Source organism: Phyllostomus discolor, chromosome 1, assembly GCF_004126475.2.
Source record: "Phyllostomus discolor isolate MPI-MPIP mPhyDis1 chromosome 1, mPhyDis1.pri.v3, whole genome shotgun sequence".
Taxonomy (NCBI): domain Eukaryota; kingdom Metazoa; phylum Chordata; class Mammalia; order Chiroptera; family Phyllostomidae; genus Phyllostomus; species Phyllostomus discolor.
Window position 1 is genome coordinate 151,195,847 of NC_040903.2, and position 22,455 is coordinate 151,218,301.

General features: G+C 37.3%; 1 protein-coding gene and 1 long non-coding RNA gene across 2 annotated transcripts in view; one reads left to right on the plus strand and one right to left on the minus strand.

Moving 5' to 3' along the window:
- MEIS2 (Meis homeobox 2) overlaps positions 1 to 22,455 on the minus strand; it is a 198,307-nt gene that overhangs the window by 61,404 nt on the left and 114,448 nt on the right.
- Positions 16,794 to 20,229, plus strand: LOC118501825. Its single transcript, XR_004904488.1, has 2 exons — positions 16,794 to 19,880; positions 20,094 to 20,229. It is a non-coding gene; the product is annotated as an uncharacterized LOC118501825 (long non-coding RNA).

Sequence of the window (22,455 nt, forward strand, 5' to 3'; positions counted from 1 at the left end):
CACACACACACACATACAGAGAGGGTTTAGATGCAATAAAGGTTTAGGATGTTAAGGAAGTAGAAGAGTAGAAAGGAGACACTACTGGAGAGCTAATTCATTTGAGTGTGACTATAAATTCTGACTGAGTAACAAAAGTTCTTTTCAGTGTTTTATTAGAAATGGAGTCAAATGACCACAAAATTACATGTACATTGCATTTTATCTTGGGAGTCCCTGAGCTGCACTTTTACGATGAAAGCAGTTGCAAATTTTACCCACAATCATTAAAAAAATTGGGACCTTACCAAAAATTCACCTTGCACAGATGGCTTTTTTTTTAATTAATAGGGAAGACCATAATAACTTTACCTTATTTAAATAACAGTCTGTGGATTTTGAGCATTCATGATGGCTATGCCCCTTTTATACATGAAGTGGACTGTTTATCAGAAAGTGCTCTGGCAGACAGCCACTCTATTTCTAAAATTAAAAAAGGGATGGAAAACAATCAGCTTTCAGAGGAGCTGGAACTGTGGCAATGTTTTGGATTAATTTACAAATATATGTATATTTTTAAGGCCAAGCTGTGGGACTAGAGAATTTCTACTGCGTGGTCTATCATATGCATTTTTCTACTTTATTAGAACAGACATCATATTGAAATAATAAACATGGGAAGCCTCCACTTCTCCTTTGATGTATATTATTCAATGTCTGACTGGCTCAAATTTAAAATAAACTTTGGTATGTTTGCACTTGAAAACTGGAAGTAGACCACAAGCAATAATTTGTTGTCAGTTCCCATATTCTTGGACTAAAGCTATAGTTTAGTCTAGTCACTGTTGGGGGCCAACCTACTCTGGTCCAGTGGCCCAGAGGTGGCTCAACTTACTCGTAAGAACACACAGTGTAACCTAATAGTGATGATGATGATTCCCTTCGTCAAGAAAGAACCAGTACAGGTCAACACTTTTCATTACCCTACATTACTCTAAGGCCACTGTTGAATAGAAAAAGTGATTCACAAAGGTCCTCTTACTTTGAATAACTGACAACTGTTCAAAAAGTTGATGAGACATAACTCAGTACAGACAGAAAATATTTTTTAACTGTCTTTTCAAAGACTCATCTGAAAGAAGGTATTATTTTTATGTAAGATGCTGACCGTGGGTGGGAGGAGGACAAAATGGGTAAAAGGGATAAAATATGTGGTGACAGATGGAAACTAGACTTTTGGTGGTGAGCATGCTATACTATGTACAGATATGAAATTACAATGTTGTATACCTGAAACTCATATAACATTATTAACAATGTTACTTCAATTAAAATGACCTTAGGCCTTCTTCTTTATCCCCACCCCACCCAATTTTGGGATTAACTTGGTGTATCAAGTGCTTAGAATTAGATCTACAATATCCTTAGAAAGCATCAGTACAACAGTTGATGGTGAAACCACTAATAATAATCTTTTGTGATTAACTCCTCTCCAAAGATGTCCAAAGTGGAACTGATTTATCATAAACTTTACTCTACATTAAATGAACTTATACTGAAATTTTAAATTACTTCAAGTGTTACCTTTAATCATTTCATGAGTTAGAAGTACAAAATAAATTTTAAAAGGTAGTATTTGGAATGGGAATATCCTAAAGACTTTCAACTGGGTCACAGTGAAATAAAATATGGGGTGCTCATGAATAGGTGTCCCCATATATTGTTAAGTGAAAAACAGTTGTTGAACTATATGTATTACCAATTCATAACACAGATATAAAGAAACAAAATTTAACATACACATATCTATGATTATCCTGCAAGAAAAATATCTCAGAAAAATGCACATTGAATGATGGTTCCTGTTGTGTAGAGCTTGGGGGAGAGACTTTTGCATTTTGTTTCTATGCTTATTTTATTGTCTACATATAGCTTTTAATAATTATTTTAAAACCCAATATCAATTTTAGTTATTATAATTATAACTACAATTTATACACTCTATTTTTAACAAAATAGTAATTTAACTTTTTTTTGTGCAATGAGATATTCTCTTTGCACATCTTTAAAAGCAGGACAGCAGTCCTGCCTCTTAAGTTCCTTTCTTATCCTATGAGTTTGAATTACTTATTGGTCTATAAATTTAACTAGATAAGCTCTTTGAAAAAACAATGTCCAATTTGTCAAATTACTTCTGTACATTAATACAGAAGTGATAAATACAATCATTAAGACCAATGATCAGTAACTTGTTGGGCAGGACCTTAGTTTGAGCAAATACTTGGAAACTGAGAATTATGAGTGCCTTTCCTTTTTCTTCACTGCCTTCCAACATATCATATATTTTATACAGTTAATCCAGGAGGCCTTGATTTTGATGATGCCACTTGTGTATGAAACCCTCTAAGCAATTTCCCTAAGATGGACAATACAACCACATTGGGCAAATATCACTTGCTGCTTTAGGACCATGCTTACTAAACTGGGTTACAAGGATAAGTGCTGAGGGCCCTGAATACATAGCACATATTTCTGGAATGCCAACCGTATTCAGTGGTCATGGATTTAACATCTTTTTCTTATGTAAATAGAATTCCTATACTATGACTAGAATGTATACCACAAAGGAAATCTAAAGAAGGGATTAGCCAAAGAACATGTATGCAGAACCCATGGACAGACAGCAGTGCAATGATGGCCAGAGGGAAGGGAAGCAGGGGTCTGGGTGGAGCTGGGCCAAGGGGGTGATAATGGGGACATCTGTAATAGTGTCAATAATAAAAAAAAAGAAAGAAAAAAGAAAAGAAGACATTTTAAACACATCATATCATCATAGTTAGAGTCATCTCCTTTTTACTAAATTCCTACAGCAACTTACTTGGCATTTATAGTTCTTAGCCTTTCACTGTCATGTCTTATTTACACGTCTTGTCTTTATTAAATGCAGATTCCTGAAGATAAAACCTTAGGTTACTTAAACTTTTGTATTTCTCTCCTACTCTGTCTCAGTGTCTCCATGTATTTGTAGAAGGAATGGAAAAACATAGACATAAATTATCATTTAAGCTTTGTCAGTAATTCTGTCAACTTTAACAAGAACAAGTCCCTATAATAGTAAAATTAAGAGATTAACGAAGCTATACATGGGTTATAAAATATCTATAGAGATTATAACAATAAAGTTTGTGATGGTTAATTCTGAATCTTGCTCTTTCTCAGACACACATTCTCTCTCTCTCTCTCTCTCTCTCTCTCTCTCTCTCTCTCTCTCTCTCTCTCAAGCTGTCTGAGCTTCTAATCATTCCTTAAAATATAGTAAAAACCCTTTGCTCTTCTACTGCAAAGCTAACTTCCTGTTTATGCCTGAAGTGCTTCTTCACGAACTAAGATGTATCTCTTGCTTTGTGTTAGTATTTGTAAATCTCTACATTTTCTGGGTGTCTCACCCTTATCTGTAGCTCTTAAGCTCAGAACCACAAAGTATCAGAGTCAAAAGGCCTTTAGACAGAATCCTGGGCCCTAATTGATGTAGGTGAGGAATCCAAGATTCACAAAGGTTAAGTAACATATGCCACAGTCATAGAAATTGGCAGTGGTGAGCCCTTACTGGTCTGGCTCTGTTGGTTGGGCATCAACCTGCAAAATGAAAGGTAGCCAGTTGGATTCCCAGTAAGGCACATGCCTGGGTTGAGGGTATGATCCCCAGTTGGGGTGTGTTCGAGAGGCAACCAACTGATGTTTCTCTCTCACATCAATGTTTCTCTCCTTCTCTTTCTCCCTCCCTTACCCTCTCTCTAAAAATAAATAAAATAAAATCTTTAAAAATAAAATAGGCAGTGGTGAGAGTTGAGATAACCCACTCTAACATAAAGTTTTTCACTAAGTAGTATGTTCCTTTTCTTTTGGTAATAGTGCCCTGATTTTACTTTCAGGGTATACTCAGGGCTGGCCAAATGACTGAGGCTTAGCCAAACAACAGAATTAATCATTATGGCTGCACTGAAACTGGAACCCATGTTAGGTTACTGGGAGTCAGTGGATTGTCAGTCCAAGGGGTGACAGAGTCGGAACTTGTGCCTGGAGTTTGCTGATGGCGACTGCTGCCACCTGACTGAGAATGATGCCCAGGCATACAAAAGCAGAGCCAACAGATATAAAAAATAGGTCCCTGATGTCACTTCTGCACTTGGACTCAGCTTTACCTAAAGTCCCTGATGTCACTTCTGCACTTGAGCCAATAAATTAGTTCTAATACACATGGCACAATTTAGATTATCTGGAATTTCCTTTTTTTTTAAAGATTTTATTTTTTATTTATTTTTAGAGAGGGAAGGGAGGGAGAAAGAGAGGAACATCAATGTGAGGTTGCTGGGGGTCATGGCCTGCAACCCAGGCATGTGCCCTGACTGGGAATCGAACCTGTGACACTTTGGTTCACGGCCCGCACTCAATCCACTGAGCTACGCCAGCCAGGGCTGATTATCAGGAATTTTCTCAGTGTATTCCCTTTCCCCTTCCAGCTAAAAATGATTGCTTTTTGTTCAAAAGAAAAAAAAAAGGGTAGGGAGAAGGAGGAGGAGGTAAAAGGGGAACAAAATGAATCATTTTGCTGTTTTAATCTATATAGACTCTGGTCAAACATGGTAAAAATCTTGAGAATTTGGGATTAAAAACACTTATCACAGTTGTGATCTCAATAGGATAAAAAACCACTGAACTTGGAAGATAGAGGTTTAAGCATGCAATGTATATGGGGCTGTGAAAATTTTATATCTAAATTAGAAAAGCAAAATATAAGGTAGAGTTTTAATAATGTTTCTTAAAATGACAATACAGAGAGTAAATTTCAGTGTGTTTCTTGTGTAAAGTTAAAACTCTTAAGGGAGATAATTGTTAGTTAACTAACTAAAATACCTGAGAAACACACTGAGACTCTAAAACCTTACAGAAACCAAAGGCTGTGATAATGCAAAATGACATAGAAATTGTTGCAATCATCTGACTAATTTAGGGTTATTTGATTTCAGTAAAATTCCCAACTGCTGATGGAGAGTATATATCAAGTGTTGTGTGACCACCACATTCCCTTCCATCTTTCTGGCATGTCCATCATGGCCAGTCCAAATGCTGGATCCAGCGGAAAATCTTCCCCCACCAGAAGCAGTTGCTCCAACCCTACTCACAAATTCTACAGCGCATCCTCTCCTCCTCTCCTGTGTTTTCATTCACTGCACAAAGCCTTTTCTGTATATATGTGCACATGGGTTATCACCCTCACTGGACTGCAAGTCATTTGAGGACAACATTGAGCACGAACTTTGAACACTGTACAGCACTTAACACAGTTTTATATAATAGGTGCTCAATAATACTTGTTTGTGAATGCATTATTTCTGAAATTGAAAGTCTTCTCTTAGAAAGGACTGATGGTGCCATGTATGTGAGGAATAAACACCTAGATAAAAATGGAAAAATTCAGGCAGTCATTTAACTGTTTTACCGACACAATATTTGGATATGTGGAAACATCTACTGGATTTTTCATTTTTCATCCAGATGTTTGGTGTCATAAAAACCCAGATTTCAGATTCAAATTAGTTCATTGGTTTTTTTTAAATGCCAGATTTATATTTGAGAGGAAGAAAATGTGGCTATTTCAGGAAATTCATTTCCATTTGTGTTCACATGAAAGTAAATAGATTGAATTATAATAATCACATCTTTTGAAATTCAGAGATGGTTTGAGGGGTGGGTGGGGTGGGGGATGGAGACAACTGTACTTGAACAACAATAAAAAAAGGAAAAGAAAGAAACTAAAAAATTAAAATAATACATTTTCCATTCACATTAAAAAAAAATAGCCAGATCCTAAGAGATTAGCACCTTTGGTTGATATTTACAGCCACAGTAGGAAGGTCCCATTAAAAAGAGTAAAGAGAAACCTGTACTCTCTGTGGATAAGCTAAAGGAATACTGAATGTGCCTGATGGATTACTGTACAGAGGTTTTAAGAACATTTATTAAATTTATTATTATCAAGATATAGATAAAACAGAAAAATGGAGGAATTTCCATGAAACTAAAGTTAATGACTGAAAGGAAAAACTAAATGTCTTAGGACTAAGGAGAAACACTTTGTGTGTGTGTGTGTGTGTGTGTGTGTCTATATACACACACAAAAGGTGTTTCTCCTTAATAGTAATATATATATACATATATACATATACATATATAATACACATATATACACACACATATATATATTCTAAAGAAAGAGAGAAAGTTTATATGGGCAGGAGTGATGAACTTAAGTGATGATCAGATACCATCAACACTCATTCTACTTCTAAACTTCCAAAAGGATGAAAAATATATTAGAAGAGCACATTATAAAACATTTGCAGAAAGGAGTCAAAAATTTTAGCACAAGGAATAGAGAGTAGTCCTCCCAATGTTTTAGGTACCCATGGTCAATCACAATCCAAAAATTATTAAATGGAAAATTCCAGGAATAAAAAATTCGTAAGTCGAAATTGCACGTCATTCTGAGCATCTCACTTCATCTTACCATGTAGGCACGGTATCAACTGGCACATCACATGAAGAAGGGTGAGTACTTACAGATATTTTGAGAGAGACCACATTTTCATAACTTTCATTACAGCATATTGTTATACTTGTTCTATTTTATCATTAGTTATTACTGTTATCCCCTTACTGTGTGTAATTTATAAAATAAACTTTATCACATATGTATATGTACAGGAAAAAACATAGTACGTATACGGCTTGGCACTGTCTGCAGTTTCAGCATTGGCTGGGGGTCTTGGAACATGTCCCCTGCAGATAAGGAGAACTAGTATAATTATTGTTATTTATTATCCTAACGACTGAGACTTTAACACAGAGCAAACTCTTAGTTTGGAAATAAGAAAAATGTGTTCCTAAGGCTAGAGAAAGATAATTTTTATTTAACATTTTTTAGGACGCTCCCATGAGCTGCTTGGCCATGCATGTTATGCTGCTTACGTGGCGAACGGGTAATCCTACCAAATGAGCCAAAGGCCACAAATAAGGTCTTGACTCATTTAACAACCATTTCACATTTCTATACTATGACCAAATTAATAGTTTATGGGGCCACTCAGTTCTACAGCCAGACCACTTTTCCAAAAAATTGGATTTTGTGCTTATTTATTTTATGGATCATTTGTTAAAATAAATTTCAAAACAAGCTTAAGCTATTTAGATTTTTCAGTGAACTGCAAAAGGAAAACTCACAGATTCAGAGTTTTGGAACTAGAAAGGATATTAGAGGTCACCAACTCAAACTTCCTCACTTGGTGACTAACAAAACTGAGGCCAGCAGAGATGGAGTGGTTTGCTCAAACTTAGCTGGCTTCTTCCTTTTCAAAGATGACTCTGATTTTCCCAGCAAGAAGAAATTTTCACACATATAATGTCAAAGAACACTTCTTATGGAACATTTTATTTCTACCTTTTATAGAAATTAGAAATACCAATAGCCAGATTATATTCTGTAAAAGTTACTAAACATGCATATCCCACGTGTTCTTATGTAACCCTTCTGCCACGTTGCATCGCAAATACAGTGCATATTTGCCTGTCCCTCTGCTTCGATTCTAGGGTCCTTGAGAGCAGAGACTGGCTAGCCACGTTCTGTTTCCAGGGTTTAGTTCACACGGCATGCAAGAGGTATCAATAAATGTATGTTGAATTAACCAAGTTTGAGAATACCAATAAATGAATTCTTCACATCTTAAAAACACAAGCTTGAAATGAAAGAAAGGGAAGTTGGTTGAGGTGAAAGCTAGATAGCAGACAAGAAGGGAGACTTAAGGAAGGAGACACTCAAAGCGGCAGATAATACCAGCCTTTCTCCCACAGTAAAATCAGCTGTTATTTAAAACAAGAGTAAAACTTTATATGTGTACAAAACTAAGTAGGAATTGGCAAATTCAGATGGTGACACTAAGAAGCTGTGGAAAAGAAATAAGTGCATGAGATTTTTATTAACATTTCTCCATGTTAAAAAGACTAAGGGTTTGTTTGAAAACAAGGATCTAAAGTCTGTGGTAGAGAGTTATATAATGTCTAGACAACTAAGATACTTGTATCTAATCTTATGACAACAATCCTACTTAACAGGTTCAGACAGTGTCATATGAGACTGAATTAAAAGGAAATGAGGATTAGCAATTAGTCCATTACAACATTTCTTTAATAACATGAAAAAACATGAAAATTTATTGAGTTCACAAGCTATAATAAATAATTCCAGTATGTTTAGTCCGCTTTTATTTCTGTGAACTATGCTATAAATAATTTTGCCTGATTTACTTTAAGAATGCACTAAAAGTCCATTTGACAAGAAATAGCTTAGATTTAAAGAGGAAGGGGTTGTTTAAACAAATTGAAGGGTTTTTTTTTCTTCCAAAAAAGGTTATTATCTCGAGTGCAAGCAATGGAAATCTTGGGGACATTATCTTCTTTGCTCATCTCAGAGCACAGGATAAGAGCAAGGGGTTAATGATAAGTTAAAAAGTTACAAAAATAAGAAGGAAGTAGCTATAAACTAATGACTTCTTGTGATGGACAGCAGTGGTTAAAAAGAGAACTTTGACAGTGACTGACCATTTCTTAAACCACATTCTGAAGTTTTAATCAGGGTGGTTATTCTGAAACAGGACTCCTTACTTAATAAGAGTTCATTCTTTCATTTTACAGCACACCAGCAGAAAAACACTAAGGTATAAAATGCTAGCATCAGGAACTTGGTTTAGAGGTTACAAACTGGTTTCTTTTTCTAATATACATAGGGCTTCTCTTTGCATATAAGTGAGCCCCAGATGCAACTGTATACTTAGATGTATTTTCTGAAAGGGGAGGGCATGCTGAAAAACTTGACTTTTTTCCTGTTTTAGACCCATATTCTTAAAATGTTTTGGGATTTACCTGACTTTTTAAAATATGAGAAAGATCATTATCAGTCTGTCCAAAAATATGAAAAAGTAAGACAAAGATATATTACTCAAGCATTTATTACCTCAGTTATACACTGTAGTAGTAAATAAAGCATTCAACTGATACCATTAGAAAAAAACCCAAAAAAACTTCTTAACTGGGCCATCAGAAAAGGTCAGTTAGCAGTATTTATTTTGGAATTCCCCTCAGTTTTATCTTATCAATTTGTTTTTCCTTCCCTTTTTTAGAGCAGGCTGTTTAGTGAAAGTTAACTAAATCAAGATGGAGACAGAATGAGGTACCGCCATAACATTTATCTGTCTTCATGCATATACTGGCCTTGTTATTATTTTACCTCTGCTTTAGAACTCAAAAATACTTTCTATAGAGAGTGTTTCTAAGCAGATGAAAAATCACTTTGTGAGTTTCCAATTCTATTAAGAGCAAATCACCTTATCAATAAGGAGAACACCTACAAAATGTCTTCTTGACATTCCTGTGGATGGATATGTTTTGTCTGGTAATTAAGTATATAAGATCATAAACTAATCCATGCCATAACCAAACAAAATGGAAAGAATATATATGTACATAAAAATATGTCTTTATGACTCTGCTTATTGACTAAATATTCACTCATTAAAAATGAAAGTTATTAAATATTGAAATAGCAAATTATTTGATAACATTTTACATTTACCACTATAATTAAATGCTATCCTGAGTCAATCCAAATAAATTATCAATAGAAATGTATGGACCAAAAGAAAATACGAACACAAAAATTAAAGGTTTTCATGGCAAAATAATAAGGATATATGCTAAAATATGTTTATAGCTATCTAACATATTAGTATATGGCTACTTTCCTCCAAATTTGAACAGCAAATCAGAAAATATTAATAAAAGGCTCCTCTTAGCTTGGGTAGCCAAGCTGACCTCAGCAGAAGGTGTTCTGATTACCTCTCTACTATGTTTGCATCTGCTTATCAATTGGATAAAAGAAAGAGAAACAATGTGGAACATATTAGAAATCTGACTAAAATTACTGCACTAGTCACCTATTTTTCAATCCATTAAGTGGTAAGATTTTATAGAAAGCAAGAATTACCTCTAACTCCTCCTGATATTAGAAACTGGTACTGTATCTTTACATGCTTACAAATAAATAATTCTACTTTTGTATAAACATTTTCCTTACAAGGATTTAAGAAGCCCTGAAAAAGGTGCCTCCACAAAAATTGGAATTTAAAATGACAAACCTTAATGTAGCTGAGGTCAACTGATATGAGCCAGCAGAACCAGCTCTTGCTCTTAGCTGAGCTCTATTAGCTGAGCATCCGTTCTGACTGTTGGAGAATGTTAAATAGTGTGCACATCACACGTGGCTCTTCTATGATGGGCAGAAACCTCTGACATTTCTGGTACCTGTCTGGTATGTTGACTCTTTGGCGGGTAGGTTTGACCCATGTTCCACCATAATACAAGCAGTATCAATATTTCTGAACAAGGTGAGTTGACCAGGTGACTACAGAGAGTGCTAAGTTTTTCATCTGTTTATAGTCTGAAGGTGGCTTCACTACTTGTGTGTTACTGACTGAGTCATACACATTATTTAACTTTTTAAATAATTTAAATACTGTTATTTGGGTAATTAAAAACATACCCTCATGCAACATAAGCTGAGTGGGTTTAGTTCTCTAAAAAGTTAGCAAAACACGAGGATTGCCACATGGCAAGCAATAAGCTACAAACGACCTTTAGATTCTAGCAGAAAATCATTAAGTAAATCCAAGGTATTATTCATATATATATATATATATATATATATATATATTACCATAAAAGCATTGGTTGTGCTTTGTGTAAATAAGGGCATTTTCTTCCGAAAGGTAAGAGAGAGGAGTTTTCAGCAAAAGGTAAATGGGAAGAACGAAAAAATAACTCAAAGAGATAAAAAGTGTGTATAAAAATCATCATCCAATTCATGACTATGATTCTGCAGAGCAGACCGTGACTTGGATTTGATCTGGATATGGGAGGAAACTAGACTGACAAGCTCTCCTTTGGAAGGTCCCAGCTGACAGCATCCGTTTGGTGTCAAGTGTGACCTGGCAGACACTAAAGGAAAGACTGTTTTGACTCAGGTATTTATGCACATGGACAACAGTGTGGTGATTGCTGAGGGAAGGGAGGTATAAGGGGACTAAATGGTCATGGAAAAAATAAAATAAAGGTTAAATTAAAAAATAAAGTTTTCATACAGTATATACTACGAGGAGGAAATTCAGAAAGGAATGTATGAGACAGCTACTTTATAAGGTCTCCATCTTTTTTCTAACCTAACCAGACAATTTGAAATCACGTGGGAATATACCATTATAAGGAATAGATAAACTTACAGGCATTCTTATCATAGTGATATCTGTTCAATTGCACAAACACACAAACACTGATGGACAGCTGCCAGGTCCTGGGCTAGATATTTTCTAAGCCAGGTGTCTAGAGCAATGGACGAAGGGTGATAATGAGTTCGTATTTTGGCATTTGACTGGTTATGCTCTCTTTTTTCTTTCTTAAGCTTCTAAACACATTCTCCCTTTTCATTGTAAATGACTGGAATGCTGAAGATGTGATAGGACCTAGAAGCACCCTCTGGAGGCATTACTTTCTTTAACTTCTTGGACATTTGGGAATACAAGTCATAGTAAGTATAACTATTCTCAATTGAGTTACTAAAGGAGTTTGCTCTTTGCTAAAATGGGTTCTGTCACAAGATAAATGATGTTCTCACAAAGCAATTAATACCCCCAGTGGACTAATGCTCTTGTAATTTTTTTAATGAACAAATTTAGCTGTTTACAAGAAATGTCTAATGAAACATTCTGGTGGAGTTATTAATAAGCACTTGAATTTTCACTTCTGTGTTTTGTTCACTGCTATGTGCCCAGCTCCTAGAAAAGTGCTTGGGAGAGCAGTATAAGCTCAATAAATATTCAGTAAATGAATAAATGAATGAATATTTTTCAGTGCTTGACCTGAGACGGAAGCATGGAGTCTCTCACTGCAAGGGCACAAGGGAAGCCGGAGAGATGTCAGCGTTCAGACTTCCGCCTTCTGACGCCAGTCATCAGGGCGGCGTACTTGGACGGAGGCTAACGGCATGGGGGTGGGAAGTTTCTCTGTGTTAAACATTTAAAAGCATACCCACCATTGCTTTATTTACACTATTGAAAATCTAAATCATTTTTCCCCCACAAGGAATTATCTATTTTTAGGCTTATACTAAGATATAGGGGGGAAACCTGTAGGAAGCCCCACAGAACTTGTAACAATAGTTTAGGCAGAAGTATATGACGGTCACACCAAGGCAGGAACACTTTCCATGATTTCATCACCTAGTGGATAAACATTTGAATTTAAAGTGTAGATACATTTTGGAAACACTCAGCTGACTCAGGAAACACATGTGCTATGGTGCCATCGGGTCACACTTCAGGTGGAGCCCTGGGAAATTTTTTGGAAAATAATGGTAGAAATAGGTTGGAAGGAGAGAGATACAGCACATAAATCCATTAGCAATTGCATTTATAGCTCTTTCCATCTGTCCTTTTCAAAGCATTTTTCTAATATTAGCTGCTAAAGTTCTAAGTGCACACGGCTCAGATCTGCTGTCCCATCTCACTCGATAAAGGTGAAGAACCAAATGCAGGAAGCAGCGGTGACTTACTGCTTGTTTGTGATACAGGCAGAATTAAAGGCAAGAAAGGCCAACTTACAGAAAGCAATAATGCCATGATGTTGGCCAGATTCAGTTAACTGGTCTCCAGTTGCATCAAAACCATGCAACACACTGGGTTTCTAAGGTATTTGGTTTAGTTTCACCCAAGCAGAATGATTTTTTAGTTTAAACTCATATCTCTCTGTCTCTCCAGAATGTGACATTACAGTGTCTGTTCAGGGCCAAGACAAGTAAATGGCCTATATCATTTAACAGAATTGTCTGAAGAAGTTAACAGCCATAATTTGAGGATGAGTATGACTGTTGAAGGTATTTCCACCATTAGGTCAGCTATTTAAAATATATAGGTGCCTCCTACCAAAACATCAGCTCCTTGAGGGCAGGGAACTTGACAGAAACCATTAGAAACTTTTTCCTGAGTAAATACTGTCTCTACCCAGGTTACACTTGCATTTGTACAAGAGTTAGAAATCTGGAAGCTCCTAGTGGCTAATGTCTGCGACACACTGTGATAATGGCTAAGAGCCTGGTTATTCAAGTGAGAAAAAGGTTTGGCAAGTCCAAGGAGAAAGGAGCTCACAGTATTCATGCAGTAAAATTAAAAAAAAAAAACAACACAACAACAAAACACCAACTTATAAAGAAATTTACGAGGGGAAAAAGAAACTAAAAAAAATTTGAGACAAAATTCATCTATACAAATTAGAATAATATATGCACAAATCTCTGGAGAAACTCTATTATATCACAATTAATGCAGAGGCTGCAATCAAGCCAGGCTAATTTCAATAGATTCCAAGTTTTGAACAGTTCCTAGACTACCCAAGTGGGAATTTGGCCAGGATGCTGAGGTTAATAATTCATTTTGAGAGAGGCTAATTCTTTGGGAAGCAGCCCACTCTGCAGGAGGAAACATTTGGCCCATGTGAGCAAATTTGCTCTTCAAGATCACCCTCTATTAGCTCCACAAGACACTTTTGGCAGGGGCTCAGTTTACTTTTTCAGACATATAGAAATATTTATCATGTTTTCAACAAGTATACAGTAATGTCAGAGATACGGTTCAAGCGTCTATGTTGACTGCTTGGATCCATGAAGAACAATTTTTACACCAACGTTGAATTACCATGACGTGAGTAAAGGGCCATGAGAAGAGCACTGTGGCGAGATGTACGAGTCTGAGCTCTGGAGTCAGACGGTGCTGGCTTGTCTTAGCTCTGTGGACTAGTGACTGAGGCTTTGCAGGGGCTACTGAATCCCACTGGGACTAAGGTTCTTCACTCATACAATAGGAAAATTAATGGTGCCTACCTCATAGGAGTCTTAGGAGATTTAAATGTCATTAATGAATTGAACAGTTACTGAGTGCCAGAAACTATTACAGGCTCTGGGAATAAAGCAATAAACAGGCAAAATAAATCCCTGACCTCATGAAGCTTATATTCGAATAGGGGGTATAGGAAATAGACCAAAAAATATATAATATGTGTGGAAGGGATAAGTTTTATGAAGAAAGACTTCCTGAGCATCACTTCTATACTGAGACAGACAATGTGAGGGGGATGCTGTTGGTGAGCCAACATGGTGCTTGGCCCATAATAATGAAGCACGTAACACATAGCAGCTATTTATTTATTCATTGAGAGTAATGTAGTCACAAATCAATAACTTTCATTGCTTCCATTTCTTTGCCACATAGTTGGAGTTTTCCACATCAATCCTGATACCTTAATACAGCTGATTCCTAACTGATGCCTTAACGCATTTTAAATGCTTGTGAATATCATCAGTGTTTCTAAATACAAATGTTTTCTGTGATATGTGGTTATTCAGCACCTTATTTGTCTGTTAATGGGTCTGCAAAGTAATGGGTTCTTTAAAGCAGGGGTCCCCAACCTCTGAGCCACAGATCGGTGCCAGTCCAGGCCTGTCAGGAACCAGCTACAAAGCAGAAGGTGAGCTTGAATGTAATTCACTGGAATCGTCCTGAAACCACCCCCATCCCACCGCGGTCCATGGAAACTGTCTTTCACGAAACCAGTCCATGGTGCTAAAAAGGTTTGGGACCACTGCTTTAATGGCACTTTGGTTAAATAAGGTGAGAGGTCATGCAATTAGAATCTTTCTGGGGTATATGTAGAGGAGAGATGCATTAGTAGAGTATCCTTTATGTTTTCCCCGGGAACACTAGAATGTGGTTGTGATTTCACACTAAGCCTGTCTGGGAGAAAACCTTTCACTGATCTTCACGTCTCTAAAACTGATTACAGTTCAGCCCCAGCAATCACCAGCAGCACCCCCGCCACCGCCCCCCACCCTACACACACAATATATAGCATGAACCCTTCATACCCTTCCCAAAACCAGCATGGCTCTGTGTCACCAATAAAACAGATTCCAACCTATATTCAAAGACCTTTCACAATCTGGCTCTGACCTATCTTCCCAAACCTGAGGCCATGCTAATTGCTTTGAGAGAGAGAGAACATCAATCAGCTGCCTCCAAGACATGCCCTGACCCAGGATCAAACCCGCAACCTTTCTGGTGTGCAGGACAATGCTCTGACCCACTGAGCCACCTGGCCAGGGCAGGTTTGCTTCTGTTTCTATACACATGGAAACATATGTTTCCCAGCCCCTCCATAACTCTCTTCCCCATGAACTAGGCAACACTATGTGACTAGTTCTAGACAAATGACTATTATAAAGGGGACATGTGCCATTTGGGGGGCTGAAGAATTCCCTTGTGATGTGAACTCCCCAGGTCCTCTCTTGCTGCCACCATTCCAGGGGTGCTTGTTGAGACAGAGGTGCCACAAGGTAGAAGCAACTTTACATGCTGAACTTACATATGGAGGGCAGCTGCCTCAGAGAGTAGCGTGAACTCATCATCAACTCTGTGTGCCCAAGAAATAAATTCTTATCACATGAAGCCACTGAGATTTTTGTACTATTTGTCGAAGTGGCATAACATAGACAATTCTGATTGATATACCATTCTTCAAGAACTTCTTTGATCGTGACTTTGAAGTGATTCGTTCTCTCTTTTCCTAAAAAATCATATGGAAGAAAATTTTTTTAGATACTGATAAATAATTGCTTTGTGGGAAGAACCAGCTCTATTGAAAAGGATCTTTGATAGCTGGGGGTTGGGAAATGGGGGCTGAAGTAAATCTCCCAGGCTTGGCGTCTAGCGGCAGTCAAGTTTCTTGTCAAAGCCCGCAGCTACTCAGCCTAATAAAGGGCTGACAAGCTGTGTTGAGAGCTGCCTAGGAGAAGAGATGGAGCGATAAGTAAGGTTAAGAGGAAATACTTGGGGATGAGATGGGTATAAAGGGAATTTTTCAAGTGACATGTGTGCTGTGTGATGTGACACCTCCCGGGGTCACTACAAATCTTCAATAAAACCGGGGAATTCAAAAGCTCCTTATATGGTTGAATTTTTTGAGGAAGTTGATGAAGTGGCTGAATTTTGCATCAGGTTGGTGGAGGTTTAAAACAGATTCCTGTGTGCGGTCGAAGGAATCGGCTGATATCTGGGTCACACTTCATTCATGTTACTCAAGGAGGAGAGAGCTTACGCTGACCTGCATTATAGACACTGGGGGCCTGCCTCCCCAAGGGCAGAGGAAGGTCCTCAGTGGAAGAAACCATGTTTCACATGGCTCTTTATTCTGCATGTGCTTAGCTCAGAACTTCATAGTGGAGGACCCCAGTAAAAACGTACCCGTTGAATACAGGACTGCTACAGATCAAAACCAGACCCTCTGCATTTTGTTTTCTCGTACGGAAATGTAAACTGGCCGTAACATATCTTCTTATTCTGGTTTCATTACTTGCTAGAGGCATTTTAAGAATATCCTATAATATTTTAATAATTTTAACTGGTGAAGGCACCACATTCTTCAAGTCTTCGTGAGTGCAGCCGTGCTAATGAGACACTCTTGCGTTTCTTCTTAGTCTGTACTCTTAACTGCATTTAATTATATGAATTTTCTCAGTATGAAGAGAAAGAGCTTCCACAAAGGGTGAGAATTGGGAGGAAATGTAGATAAAAATGAATTTCACTATCGCACTTCCAGTTTATCTTCTCTGTCATCAACATTAAAGTCCTGTTTTTGTCTCTTCAGAAAACCACATGACATTTGAGAATCTTCTCCTCTACTGAACAAATTTCAGAACCATCTGGAACACCTCCTTTCCTTCCTTCTTCCCATCTCCCCAGTCGTCCATCCTTTTCCTCAAATAGGAAAGTATTTTTTCCTTATTTGGCTTCCTCTTCTTACATTATGGAGCTTTTCCATTTTATCTTAATTCTTCAGTTATTTGCAGGTATTACCTATATGAACACCAACTTATACACATACAGAATAGTTTAAAATAAGCACTTTGAGATAAACCCTCTGTGGTATATGTTAAAATTAAGAATCAATTTTTCTGCCTTCTAATTTCAAATATTAATGAGAAGTAAAAAGGCAGAGCTAATCAAACAGCACTAATACAACACGCACGAAACTTTGAAAATCAGCACTGTGTTTTGCCCTCAGCCAGGAAGACCTGTGTCTGCAAAAGAAGCAGTGAATTAAACTCACATCTATAATCTTTGAAGATCTTCTCATAGCGAAAAAAATGTACACGTCAGCTTCTTACGGCATAAAACCTGGGGAGAATATTAGTCTTTTTTGGCCTATTTTGCAAAAAAAGGAAAGTATAGATAAAAGAAAACGATACACTGCCCTCTTCAACTATTCCTTTTCCTTGTCGTAGCTGATGAATTTTAGTTTGTTGACACAGACTCTGTAATACTAACCAGATAGGTTTACAGAAAATGAGCTCCTGGTTAAAATCCTTGAATAGAGTATAGTTTCACTTCAAAGTGTGAATGTTTAAAGGTGAGTTTCTCTCTCACGCACAACACATTCTCAGCGTGGTAAGTTAGAGATGCTCGTAACTTGGCAAATCTGGATTCCAACCCTGCCCTTGCTCCACAAATGAGCGGAAGGGCCCACTTTACTGTCTCCTACACAGCACGAGGAAAGAGACTCCTCGTCCAGACCAGGAGCTTCTGACACTTGCCTTTACTGCCCCATCATAAATTCATAAAGGGGTGTCTGCTGGAACCAGTTGGCGAGTTCACTGCATAAACATCAACACCAATTTAATGACTTGTGTACACATCGTAAACTAGAGAATCTTTATACAAAGAAATCAGATAAATCAAACATGAGCTGAGGCTTAGGGGAAGGCAATTAAAGCTTTACGTTAAGGTGGCTGTGGGAGGGCACTGCGACCCATTAGAGCAGGTGACAGAGACTGTGCTGATGTGGCTACAGCCTGTGTAATTAAGCTAATTAGAATATTAAGTGTGTTTAAAGTGACGTCTCGTCAAAAGATAAATAGATAAGGAATATTTAAAACTTTTAATTTTCTTATTTTATGTGTTCAAGGAGTGGGTAAAAAATGAATAAACAAATAAAACCCCTCAAACTTCCTAAGAAGTTGATAAAAATAAAATAGGGAGGAGATGTAAAATTGATTTACTTGCCTCTGGCTAGTAATGGAGAAAAGGAATAGCCAGGACATAAAAACCTATTTGGCCGTATTTCATTTCCCATAGCATATTGAAATGTCTTGGTGCTAGCCCAATTCGGTCTAATACCTGAATGCCTGGTATAAAGTACCTTGAATGTATTTTGTTTTCCGAGCAAGTATTTGCAGTCAGTCCCTAAGAAATGCTTAAACATCACCTGGTAATACAAATCTCAAAATTACATTAAAAACACCCAAGGAGATTTTTGCTGAATAAAAATTAGATGCCTTATATGCCAAAGCTTCTCATCAGCTGAAAGCTGGAAGCTAAATCTGGCTGTAAGAAACTGTCTTGGAACTTCAGAAATTCCGGGGCCCGATTCCGCCCGGTATCACTTGCATGCCTTATTACATAGGAAAAAATAGGCCTGTTTCGGTGATAGCAAGACTCCCATTTATTCATCTCAAAAGCAATAAGATCCTAGAATGGAGCCTCCATAACACAAAATGCTTTTAACTTCCCCCTGAGGGGAACACAATATACACAATTTATGTAAAAAGAAGAAAAATGAAAGCTAAGTATTCCAGTTAAGGGTCAGAAATCAATATTTCTTTAACAGCCTAAGCAACATGCATTACTCTTAATACAAATACGTAGGAGACGTTACATTCTCCATAAAGGGGGATTTCCACATAACTGGGGTTGAAAGTGGCAGAATATGCTCTCCCAACTCAGTTTCCGTTGTTGAAAAATGAAAAAGAATACATTTGGACAGCATGTCACTGATCCTTCCATCCCTGGTTAAAACTTCTTACCTAAATGTCCTAAATGTGGGGCAGTGAGTAATTAAATTTTAATACACCTCAATGGAATATGATAAAGGCATTGCAATGTCAGTATAAAAACTATGCAGAAATGGAAAAAATCTGAACATAAAATTTATTGTATTGAGATAATAAAAATATAGTTTTTTTAATGTAGCAAAATTTTTTCATGATATTCTATTTTGTAGTCAATGAAAACTTAAAAAAACAACCTGTGTTCATTTCAGTGGCACAAAAAAGTGATAAGATACAGTAGGGAGGCAATAGACCTTAAGAAATATACCAACTGAAAGGACTGAGTTGACAGAAATGATATGCTCTAACTAGTTTCTCTATGTTAACTTTGGCCCTCCCCTAATCTACTCTCCACACTGGAGTCAGAATGATCACTGCAAAGGGCGGACTTAACCTTGTCACTGTACTACTTGACGTGCTTCCGTGGCTTTCTGTTGCTTTCAGGCTAAGAGATCAAAATGTTTATCATGGCCTTCAAGGCTCCAGATGATCTGGGTGGAAGCTTCCAGAGTCATGTTTCTCTATTGTCCAATTGCTATCTCTCCTCCATCCACACTACCCTTCCACTTCCACAACTGTATCATGCTCTACCCTGCCACAGACCTTTGCATGTGCTGTAACTGGCTTCTTCCCCTGCACCCTATCTCTCACACCTCCATTGCCCACAACTGTCTGCTTCAGATCTGAAATTAATATATGCTGACCTTTCTGATTAGGTTAATTCCCTCTTAATATACACTTGAAAAACACCCCAGGCACTTACCCCACTTGTTCTTTTACCACGCTGTAAGCACCAAGGGTAGCAGTTGCATCTAATCTTTTTTTTTGCTATACTTTTTTTAAAGATTGTATTTATTTATTTTTAGAGAGGGGAGGGAGAAAGAGAGAGAGAGAAACATCAATGTGCGGTTGCTGGGGGCCACAGCCTGCAACCCAGGCATGTGCCCTGGCTGGGAATCGAACCTGCGACACTTTGGTTCGCAGCCTGTGCTCAATCCACTGAGCTACGCCAGCCAAGGCTGCATCTAATCTTTTTATTCACAACTTTATCTTCAGTGCCTAGCATAGAGCATGGCTCATAAAGGAAGCGCTTCATAAATATCTATAGGATAAATAATGAGTGTCAAGGTAGAATTAAGTTTCCTAAAAAAAAACTGACAAAAGCAATCTCATGCCACTTTTAAGCTGCTGAAATTAAGTAATAATTCACAGTCTGTACCAAAATAGGCACCGTTCAATGGATAGGACTGTATGATTCAACCGTGGCTGGTGAGGCCCAGATGAAGAAGTGGGGAAGGGTCAACAAATGGCACTTCTGTTACTCACAGGGTCCTTTAAAAATTGCACAGAAGCACATCTGCTAGAGCTTTTTGCTTGTGCATGGCTGTCTTCCTTAGCCAAGCTGACTCAGAAGTTAAACCTCTTAGGAGGATGAGTTATCCACTTACAGGGTTTTTAAATAAAGAAGTATATTAACTTTTCTCCACATTTGAAATAAATAACCCAATGGTGGTCATCTGCACTCTACCCGTATATACTTTTGTGATAACTATTTTTTAAAATCCATTCATTAGTCCTGTGCCTTTAAAAAGTTTTTATTCTTCCTGTTCGTTCCCTCTTTCAATGACGTGTTGCCATATGGTCCTCCGGAGCTCCAGGGACATTACTCACTACCACCGTTTCTCCTGGTTTCCAAATGACCTTACTTTTACTAGCGTCTAAGATCTAGGTGGATAACAAACTCTATTTTTTTTCTACAGCAGAACTTAGAGGACTCGGTCTAGAGGATTCATGGAACTACTTTTTTCTTTTCCTGTGTATCAAAAGCGATGAAGAATTCCCTGACTCCTGATTTTGAAACTGATTTCCGTTCTTTACACATTTGTTGAAACCACCTCTATTGCTTTAGCACCAAGATTACTTTGCATGGGTTAAGAACTATGTTTTAAATCTGTTAAGTAACTATTAGAATTAGCCTGTATTTGCATATGTGCCCTGTAGTTGCCAATAAAAACCAACCTAGCTGTAGGAACACACCGAGCTTTTGTTTCTGCTTAAGCATCAGCAAGTCACCCAATCTCTCTGAGCTTCAATTTGCTCATTGACAAACAAAGATGATAACGCCTCACAAGTCAGTGGGAGGGTGACTGGAGTAATGATGATTAAGTGAGGGAAAACATCAAAGCTAAAAAATGTAACTATACTTTGAGTTTTAAAAACACCTACAAACTAATGACATTGTTTATCTATTATTTAAAAAATACCACTATTCCATTAGAGATATTTGTGAGATGTATAAATCCACCGATTTCTAAAACTGACCTTTTGCTGCTTAAATAAAAGTGATGTGGCTTATCCATGGTTACCTACTAGAATTTATAATTACATATTTCTAAACATCTAATTTAGCAATGTTTTCACATTAGTTCGCTCATTTTCCAAATACTGTTTTTCAATCAAGAGAACTTCTAACTTCTCTCTTTGCTTTTGAAATCATCTTACTATGAATCAGTCACATTCCCATTTTCTAGAAAGTTGGAGAGTGTCACCAAAATTTCTGATAAAGATGAGCCCTCTTCTTAGGAAATGCACGCTCTTCATAATTAGAAAATTCTACATCAGGACTATCGGGTCTACATGTTATAAGATACCAAACATCGTGTTCAAATTTAAAAATAGGTTTTAAAATTTAAGTGTTCATATTTCAAAGTCTTAACCATTTCATTTGTCATATTTTTCCTTTCCATCAAGCCACAAATGCTGACCTCAGGAAAGTCAGCAAGTCAGCTCCTTTGTTTGCAACATTTTCACACTCCAAAAATAAAACTGTTTATACTCTGAATATTAACCGCCGTTTCATGTGTACCAGTATTTCAGTGATCTCTTACATTCTTTCAAATCTCTAAATCATTTCAGAGTTATAACATGTCCTGTTAACATTTAACAATATGAAAAATAAAAACAAAAAAAGGCAATTTCCCAAATGGAAGCTTTTAATTGTGTTGAAATAAGATCCCGTCCTCTCGGGCTAACCCTTATCCCACCTCACACGTCCTGGACTCTCAAGTTTGTAGCCTTGGCTCACAAGGGTTAACGTGGCCCATGAGCTAAATCCAGGATAAGATGAACAGGCTGTGGGGAACCAGGTCCTCCCATTTAATCTCCAGGCAACGTTTGGTCAAGAACAGTCTCTGCCTTTCCTGGGTTTTGGGGGGAGACAGTAATTACATGTATGACAGACACCCCATCAGAATTGCTCTTGGCACCTTTTGCGTGTCAATGACGGCAAAATGCTTTTTTAATATTCCTGGGAACACGTGCCTATGAGAGAAGAGTCAGTCTCCTATTTTCCCAAAGATCAAAATATTAAGAGCTGGGAA